Genomic DNA, 9,663 nt, shown 5'->3' with positions numbered 1-9,663 from the left:
TTGTTATTATTATTATAATTATTATTATTATTTTTAGTTGTAGGAAAAGTGTTAGTATCAGTATCATCATTGATTGTCGTTATCTCCTTGACAGCGTTAGGTATTTCCATTGTTTGTACGACATTCTTTGTTATAAGATACTTCTGTTGTTAATATGTGCTTCGGGTATATTAGATATGTCGGGAAATAAACCATATTGCCATATTGGTATTACTAAAAAGCAGTAGCGAACGTTATTATAATGATTTCGTGTTTGTTATTCTTTTTGTTTTGTTGTCGTTGATTTTGTTCAGTGATATAAGGATGTTGTTGTTGAACAGTGTTCTTTTCAACAAATGTAGAAAAAAAAACTATGAATGAGAATGAACATCCTGACGGTGCGAGATACGCTCCGCTGGGAGGATGTTCAGCCTTGTTCATACTCGTTTCCTGTTGTTATTATCATAGCAATTCATATCATTATTGTTGTTCGTGTGCGCTTGTTTTTAGCTGTTCCCATTTTGCTGTTACTGTCGTTTCTAAAAATCACAGCTATTCCGACAGGGCAATTCTTCGTCATGTTCGTTCGTTCGTTATCATTCGCGTCGTTACTGTTGGCAACGGCGTTATTATCCCCCCCCCCCCCGTATGTATGTTAATAAGAACCGGTAATTCTGTAAACTAAAGAGAATTGGCTGATGTCTTCGATGGGGATTTTTTTTTTAAGGAATTTCCGATATGGATTTGTATAGTCAGAGTCAATCCTTTTATTTGCGTATTTCTGGTAAAGATTGTATGGTCGAAGTATTTTAAAGTTAGTGTTTCTGTCAAAGATTGTATGATGGGCGTGTCTTTTAATGGTACGTATTTCCGGTAACAAATGCATGTGCGATTTTTGTAAAATGTATTGTACGGTCTAAAGCCTCTTAAGTTACGTATTGCTATTTAAAAAAATGTATGGTCGACATCTTTTAATGTTACTGATTTCGGGGTAAGAGTTGAATGGCCGAAGTCTTGTGAAAGTTAACTTATTTCTGGTGAAAAAATGTGTGGTGGAATTTTTTTTATAAGACCTGCGTAAATCCGATGCCGACTGTATGGTCGACATTTCTTTAAAGTTGCGTATTTACGATGACAAATGGATGATTGAAGTGTTTCTGAAGATTGTATGGTCTTACGTGGAAAGAAAGGGGGGGGTTGATTTTTTGTTTCCTAACTAACTAACTAACTATATATATATGTATATATATATATATATATATAAAATATATATATATAGTGTGTGTGTTTGTTGTGTGTGTGTGTGTGTGTGTGTGTGTGTGTGTGTGTGTAATATATATAATATATATATAATATATATATATATATATATATATATATAATATATATATATATATATATAGTATATATATATATATTATATGTATACATATTAGTATATAGATGAGATAAGTGGGAGAATTTGGAAAATAAAATACAATTACAGCATTATATATTTATTTGATTTTCATGTATATTACGTATAACCAGAGAAGGAATTGAAATAAAATCAATACGTTCTATCAGTTTTTCTTTTTCTTTTTCTATTTCCTGTTTTTTGCCCTTTTTCTTTCCCTTTTTAACACGTGTTCTTACGTTGGTTATTTTTCATTGGCCAGTCATTCCAAAATTCACATCATCATTTCTCAAAACGAATCGCGGGCATCATTTGATCAGGATGGACTCCCTCTCTCATTGTTCGATAGAAAGGTTATATCTATCTAATGAATTTGATCTAAAAATAATTGGTGCTTGCGCGGACCATTAAGCTATAATATTTTGCTTTTCTCGGTGAGAAATATGAAAATTCGAATTCACTCCGAGAATTTCTACCCTTGTTTGCCAAAAATGCCGTACCGCAGCCTCGTCTCTGTAAACTTAACCCCACAAAATTTAGCACAAAAATGCAAACGAGATTTACATTCGCGCATAAATACATACAAACAACGAATTACACTTAGTCATAAAAAAATGGTGCATTACTGCTGCGATTACACATGCAAAAAAAGACATGTTTGTACAAGCAGTTATTCCAGTCATGCAATTTTAGTGTAGTGAATTTTGCGAAGTCAAGCGCCTCTCTTTCCCATGCAATATAGATAATGGATGTATTGTGTATAAATGTACGTAAATAAATATATGTAATGCAAGTTCTTGTGAGATCATACAGTGTATATTATGTCTGATTCCATGCGTAAAAATGACATGTATATATATACGTCGTGCGTAAATATGTATATGACATGTTTATGCCGTACGCAGACTGAGAGTATTGATAAGATGTCCACTTTTACAATAAAAGTAGTTTTAGATTCATTGGTATAAAGGGAATTTGTAGAAAGTATATGATGTTCTTGCCCTTGTTTGGATTTGTTGTTGATTGGTTGTTATCGGTTTTCTTAGGAGTGTTTTCTTGATATAAATCACTTGAGTATATGATTGTGAGAATTGGCTTTTTAAGGGGACGTGAGACTTGTGAGGAATATTAATTCATTTCTCTGTTATTGTTGTTATTATTATTATTAATATTGTTATTGTTGTTATTATTATTATTATTATTATTATTATTATTATTATTATTATTATTTTCATCATTGTTGTTGTTGTTATTATTATTAGTAGTAGTAGTAGTAGTAAAGTAGTATCATCATTATCGTTATTATTATTGCTGTTATTATTATAATTATCATTATTAAATTGATATCATTATTATATTTGTCCGCTCGCTCCCTGTTGTCGTTGAAGGTTTTGAAATTTTACCATGTTGACATATTTGATTATTCACTTGAAGGTAAATTGGCCCAGAAAGTCTTACATAATTGATTGTTATTTCTTAAGTATCAGACTGTGATTTCGCTCTTTCGCGATTGGGATGGTTCGTGAAATGCAGATTTTTATTTTTTCCTTGTGTTCTTTCTTTCGGTCTTCTTCTTCGCCATCTTATTTTTCGTCTTCTTCTCCTCCTTCTTCTTCTTCTTCTTTTCTTCTTCTTCTTTTCTTCTTCTTCTTCTTTTCCTTCTTCTCCTTCTTCTTCTCCTTCTCCTTCTCCTTCTCTTCTCTCTTTCTCTTCCTCTCCTTCTCCTTCTCCTTCTTCTCCTCCTCCTCCTCCTCCTCCTCTTTCTCCTCCTCTTCCTCCTCCTCCCCCTCCTTCTTCTTCTTTTATGGGTGGGAGGGAAGGGCTAGAAATGAATATCTTTTCTGATTTACCGCCATTGTTTTAATGATGCGTCTCTGTTGCGTCTCTGTTGCGTCTCATGGCTCCTGTCACGAGCCGCCCGCCAACCGCCTGCTTTCTCGGGACCTCTTCTGTCCTTTCCTCTCTCCTCCTCTTCGTCCTCCATTTTCTTTCCCTTTCTTCTTTTTCTTTTTTTCTTCTTGTCTCTTCGCCGCTTCCTCTTCTTCCAACATTTTCTTTACCATTCTTTTTTTTTTCTTCTTCTTCTTCTTCTTCTTCTTCTTCTTCTTCTTCTTCTTCTTCTTCTTCTTCCTCCTCCTCCTCCTCCTCTTCTTCTTCTATTTTTTTTCTTCTTCTTCCTCCTCCTCCTCCTCCTCCTCCCTCCTCCTCCCCCCTCCTCCTCCTCCTCCTCCTCCTCCTCCCCCTCCTCCCCCTCCTCCTCCCTCCTCCTCCTCCTCCCCTCCTCCTCCCCTCCTCCTCCTCTCCTCCCCCTCTCTCTCCTCCTCCTCCTCCTCCTCCCCTCCTCCTCCTCCTCCTCCCCCTCCTCCTCCTCCTCCAAGGACCGGGGAGGAAACGGCTCCAGCTAAGCGCCTTATGATCGCCCGGGTAATGGTCAGACTTGTTAGTAATAATAGCTCGTTTGTGCGCCGCGGAGCCGACCGTTGGCCGACTCGCTCTCCCCTCTGACCACGCTTGCGCAAGAGGCGGAGGAGGAAGGTAAGGGAGAGGGGCAGGGAGGGGGGAAGGAGGATGGAGGGAGGGAAGGAGGATGGAGGGAGGAGGAGGAGGAGGGAAAGGAAGGTGGAGGAAGGGAAGGAGGTAGAGGTTTGAGGTAGGAGAGAGGAAAGGAAGAAGGTGTGAGGTGGAGGGAAGGGAAGGAAGATGGAGAGAAGGGTATAATGAGGAAGGAAGGTGGACGGAAGGAAAAAGAGGTGTGAAAGGTGGGAGGAGAGGGAAAGGATGGTGGGGGAAAAGGGGAGGGACACGAGGGAGAAGGAGCAAGGTTGTGAGGGAGGCGATGTAGGGGGAAGGAAGAGGGGATAAAAGCAAGGTAAGGGAGATAGGAAGCAGCAGGGGGAGAATAAGGGAGGGAGATGGAAAGGCGGTTAGAGATGCGCCGCGTTACAGAAGGAGATTGTGATGCTGTTGAGGAGACGAGGAGAGGGACAAGAATGCGAGGGGATGTTGGTGACGCAGAGAGAGAGAGAGGGAGAGAGAGAGACAGACAGACAGACAGACAGACAGACAGACAGACAGAGAAAAAGAGGGTAAAGGAGAGAATTCAAAACACTTCATTTCATTAGTTACGATGGTTCTTTTTATGTAGATGGTAATAAGTCGACACAGTATGAGGCACATTAGTATGAGTGTTAAAAAATAAGATAGAGAGGGGGGAGAATGAGAGGGAGAACGAGAAAGATAAATCGTGAGAGAGAGAGAGAGAGAGAGAGAGAGAGAGAGAGAGAGAGAGAGAGAGAGAGAGAGAGAGAGAGAGAGAGAGAGAGAGAGAGACAGAGAGAAAGTGGACAGAGAGAGGGTAAAGGATAGAGAGAGAGAGAGAGAGAAGCAAGGAAAACCAGGCCGACAGACAGACAGACAGACGGAAGGATCAGCAAACAGAGAGGCGGAGACTGACAGGGCGAGTGGAGAGAGGAGGAAGCTTTTTGGAGGAGATGAAAAGTAGGATGGAAAGCAGAGAGGGAGGGGGAGGGGGAGGGGAGGGGAAGCGGTCAGTTTGGTGCAGCGGCAACACAAGGAGAAAATGGAGGCTGAGATGAAATGAAGGAAGAAGGCGGTGGAAAAAAAGAGTATGTATGTATATATATGTATATATGTGTTCGTATGTAATATATATATATATATATATATATATATATATATATATATATATATATATATATATATATATATCATCAGCCTGAATTAATCCACTGCAGGACCTAGGCCTCTCCCAATCATTTCCAACTTTGTCTGTCTTGCGTTTTTTATTTCCAGTCTTGGCCTCCAAATTTCGTTATTTCGTCACGCCATCTTGTCACTGGTCTGACTCTCGGCCTCTTTATGTTATCTATGGCCCAGTCTGTTACTTTCTTTGTCCAAATGTCGTCCTGTCTCCGGCATGTATGACCTGCCCATTGCCCAATTTTTGATGCTCCCAAATATATCTTCCACTTATGTCTGTTCCTTTTGTATGCACACACACACACAAACACACACACACACACACACACACACACACACACACACACACACACACACACACACACACACACATGGTATTAGTTTGTCATCCTATCAGGTCCAAGTGTGGCTCTTACTTTCCCACAGTCGGTTCTATTTAACCGTGATAACTGTGGCAGCTTTAGTGTGATCGTAATGATACCTGATGAACGGAAACGACCTGAGCGGAGGAAGTCGTCAGCTGTCGGTCAGTTATCGTAGCGGCGCTATCAGCTGTGGTGGTCGTCTCCTGGCGTGTGTATCGTGAGAGTTCGAGGTTAATGTAGTTTGACTGAAATTTGGCACTTTAGTATAAGCCAGAGGTGCTTGTTTTTTTATTGCTCTCTTTCTCTTTCTCTGTCTCTCTGTCTTTCTCTCCTCTCTCTCTCTCTCTCTCTCTCTCTCTCTCCTTCCCCCCCCCCTCTCTCTCTCTCTCTCTCTCTCTCCCTCTCTCTCTCTCTCTCTCTCTCTCTCTCTCTTCTCTCTCCTCTCTCTCTCTCTCCTCTCTCTCCCCTCTCTCTCTCTCTCCTTCTCTCCCCTCTCTCTCTCTCTCTCTCTCTCTCTCTCTCTCGCTCTCGCTCGCTCGCATTTTACTGAACGACACCGGCGGAACGGCGCGCCGCAGCGGAGGCAAGCAGGCAGGTGTGTTTCGGACGGGCGCTCTATCAATTTAATGTGTCGAGAGAACGCGTTCATTTGGTGACCGATCCGCCCACTTGAGAGGGCGGCCGAGATCAAAGCCGTTGTGGACAGAAGGGTTTAGCACAGAACGCCGGTCAAAGGAGGCGCACAAAAAGAGAGTCCAAAGAGGGTTAAAGGGGGTCAAAGCCAAAGGGGAATCCTCGCCCTTGGAAAGACTCGGAAGAGGATTGGCCTCGGCTCCGGCTAGGAATTTTTTCCTGATTCCGCCAGCCGAGTCTGGAACGAGTGGGCGGATCTCTCGCCACTGGAATGGAATTTTGTTTTTATTCGCGGGGGGTGTGGGGGGTGGGGGTGGGGAGCGTGGGAGGGGTTGGTGGGAGGAGGGAATTAAGAGAGCGAGGTCTGAGGTGGGGATGATGGGGAATGGGTATGTGCGGGGGGTGGGGAGGTGGAGAGTGGGGAAGGGGAAGGGTTGGGGGGGGAGAGGGAGGAGGAAGGCTAGGGTTGGGATGAGAGGGGGAAGGGTAGGGGTGGCAGGGAGGGAAGGGGAAGGGAGGGACTGGGGTATTATGGGTGCAACGGTTTTTTATGGTGTGGTGTGCGTGCTGCGCTTGTCAGGGGCTATGGCGTGGAGGTGATAAGATTAGCAGATATAGTAAATAAGACAGCCTGGCGCATTCAATTCCTACTGCCCTGTTTCCTGTCTTGTAGGGCACTGCTTTTTCCTCTGTGCTGCTTTGTTCTAGGGCTTTGTGCCCGCTGTATGGTGCGTTATTTATTCACTATTCCTATTTTCTATAGCTGACAGCCTGCCAATTTCGCATTCTCCTGCTGTTTCTCGTGCTTGTAGAGCCATATTAGCTTCTTGCCTCGTGTCGCTTGTTTTTGCTGCACCTCGCACGTCGTGCTTTATGACTCCTCTTCCTCCGTCTCGTTAGCTTGCCGCCTCACCATTTGCATATCTGCCGTTCCTGCTCTCGCCTTCATCTCTGCCACGTGTCACCTCCTTTTGCTTGAGTTTCACGTAGTCTTGAAGACTCCGTCTCCCCCACCCCTCAACTGCCCTTGCCCCTCCCTCTCCCTACCTCACCTTTCCTCCCTTTTCAACACCCCTCCTTCCCTCATCCAACACCTCCCTCCCTCCTTCATCCATCCCCCTTCCCCATCTTTCCCTAACCCCCCCCCCCCCTCCCTCGTCCAGTGAAGCAGCGTCCAGGAATTCGGACGAGAAGCGAAGGCCAGCTGACCGAGTGACCGACTGACCAGCTGATCGCGTCCAGCTACGTGGAGTTCGCATGTAGGCCAGTGGGTATCGGCTGGAGGGAAACGCGTTTTCGTTTTTCATTTATTTTCGATTTTGATTTTCATTTTTTTGTCGTTTTTGTTTGTTTTGTTTGTTTAGATTGTAGAAGCGTGTTTTAGATTTTCTTTTTTTTTTATTTCGGTTTTGTTTTTGGGAAATTTTTGTTTCGTTTCTTTTTTAATTCAAGCTTTGTGTTATTTGTTTTTTTTTTATGTATTTGTTTGTTTTAGCCTTTTTTGTTCTTGTTTTTTTAATCGATGGCCGAGTAATTTTTATTTTTATGTTAGTTTTTATTTTCTTTTCTGTTCTTTTTGTCAGCTTTTAAATTAAGCAGAAACCCTAAGATTTTCTCATTTGCACAGTTACCATAAAAAAGATAATATTACTGATATTCTTTTTAAACATCTCATCATTACATTGTCATCACTCATGCCATTGTGAACAGAAGTAATTGATTTTTTTTTTTAAATAATCAGCAATGGAATTCTTTATATTATAATTGCAAAGGCCACAGTTGCTAAGATTCACGTTATCAATGAGATTATTATCGTTATCGCTATTTGCTTGTAATTATCATTGTTGTTCTTATTCTTATTGTTGTCTTTGTAAACAGTGGTCGTTGTCATTGTTGTTGTTGATGTGTATATAATGTTCATATGATGTTCATATATTGGTAAGAGTGAAAGTGATGATAGTTGTAGTAGTAATGATGATAATGGAATTCGTAATGGTAATGGTAGTAATAGTATGAGTAAAAGATAATGATGATGATGATGAGGATAGTGATGGGGATGATTTTAATTGTTGGTATTATCGTTGTCACTGTTGTTTTTAAGTGTTGTTGTGATTATTGTTATTGTTTCAGTACTCAAAATAGATGTAAATTTTGCACGACAGTTTAAGACTTTTTGGTTAGGATTATTAATAATGTTTTTTTTTTTTTTTTTTTTTTTTAATTTTATTTATTGGTGTTATTTTATAATAAATATATGAGTATTATCATCTTCAATACTAATTTCGTATTCATTGAAATTATTATCTTTATCAGTATCCTTATTGCATTTTTTGTTATTTATGTTTTATTATTTTTATTTTATTATTATTATTATTATTATTATTATTATTATTATTATTATTATTATTATTATTATATTGTCGTTGTTGTTTTTGTTGTTGTCCTTTTGATTTTCATCATTTTCAGTCCTTTTGTTGTTATTGTTATTTTTATTGCTATTACCATTACCATTTATTATTATTATTATTATTATTATTATTATTATTATTATTTTATTATTATTATTGATATAGGTTATGATGGTGATGATTATTATGATTATTATGATTATTATTATCATTATTGGTTTTATTATTGATATTATTGCTTAATTTTGGTTTTGTTATTACTGCTGCTTATTTTTTGTTATTATTATTACTACTATTGTTATTATCATTATTATTCATGCTATTATTGTTATTATTGTTGTTGTTATCACTACTGTTATTTCAATTTATTTTATTTTTGTTACAGTTGTCCTTCTCGTTATCATAGTTATATGATAATTTTATGTTGTTATGGCTAGTGATACCCTCGTTAACATTATTGTTGGTGACAAGTTTTTCTTTTATGGATATTACGTATTATCATTTTATTACGATTACTCTTAGTACAAAGTTATTTTCAATATCATTATATTATTAATGTTATCATCATCATTATTATCATGATTCTTGTTATTATCGTTATTATTATTATGATTATTGTTATTATTATGATTGTTGTTATTATTATTATTATTTTGTTGTTAGTATTGCTACTGATGTTATTATTAATACTAGTGGCATTGTTGTTATTGATAATAGTAATTATTAATACTAGTGGTATTCTTTTATTGATAATAGTTATTATTGATAGTTGTAGTAGTAGTAGTACTGTTATTACTAGTATTATTACCTATATTGTTATGATATTATTGTAAATACGATTAATTTATTACCGTTGTGGCTATTTCTATTATCATTTGCAAGTATTTTCATAACTTTTAGTATCATTATGATAATTGTTAACATTTGCATTGTTTATCATAATTATTGATATTATTATTGTTAATATTATTGTTGTTTTATTATTATTATTATTATTATTATTATTATTATTATTATTATTATTGCTATAACTGTTACTATTGTTATATTTATCTTTTTAATGTTCTTGTTACTGTTTGTGTTTTCAAAATTATTAATGATATTAATGTTATAGCTACTAATGTATTTTTATTATTGTTATAGCTACTAATGTATTTTTAAA

The sequence above is a fragment of the Penaeus monodon genome, chromosome 12, assembly GCF_015228065.2.
Source record: "Penaeus monodon isolate SGIC_2016 chromosome 12, NSTDA_Pmon_1, whole genome shotgun sequence".
Classification (NCBI taxonomy): Eukaryota; Metazoa; Arthropoda; class Malacostraca; order Decapoda; family Penaeidae; genus Penaeus; species Penaeus monodon.
Note: the sequence above shows the minus strand (reverse complement) of the source record.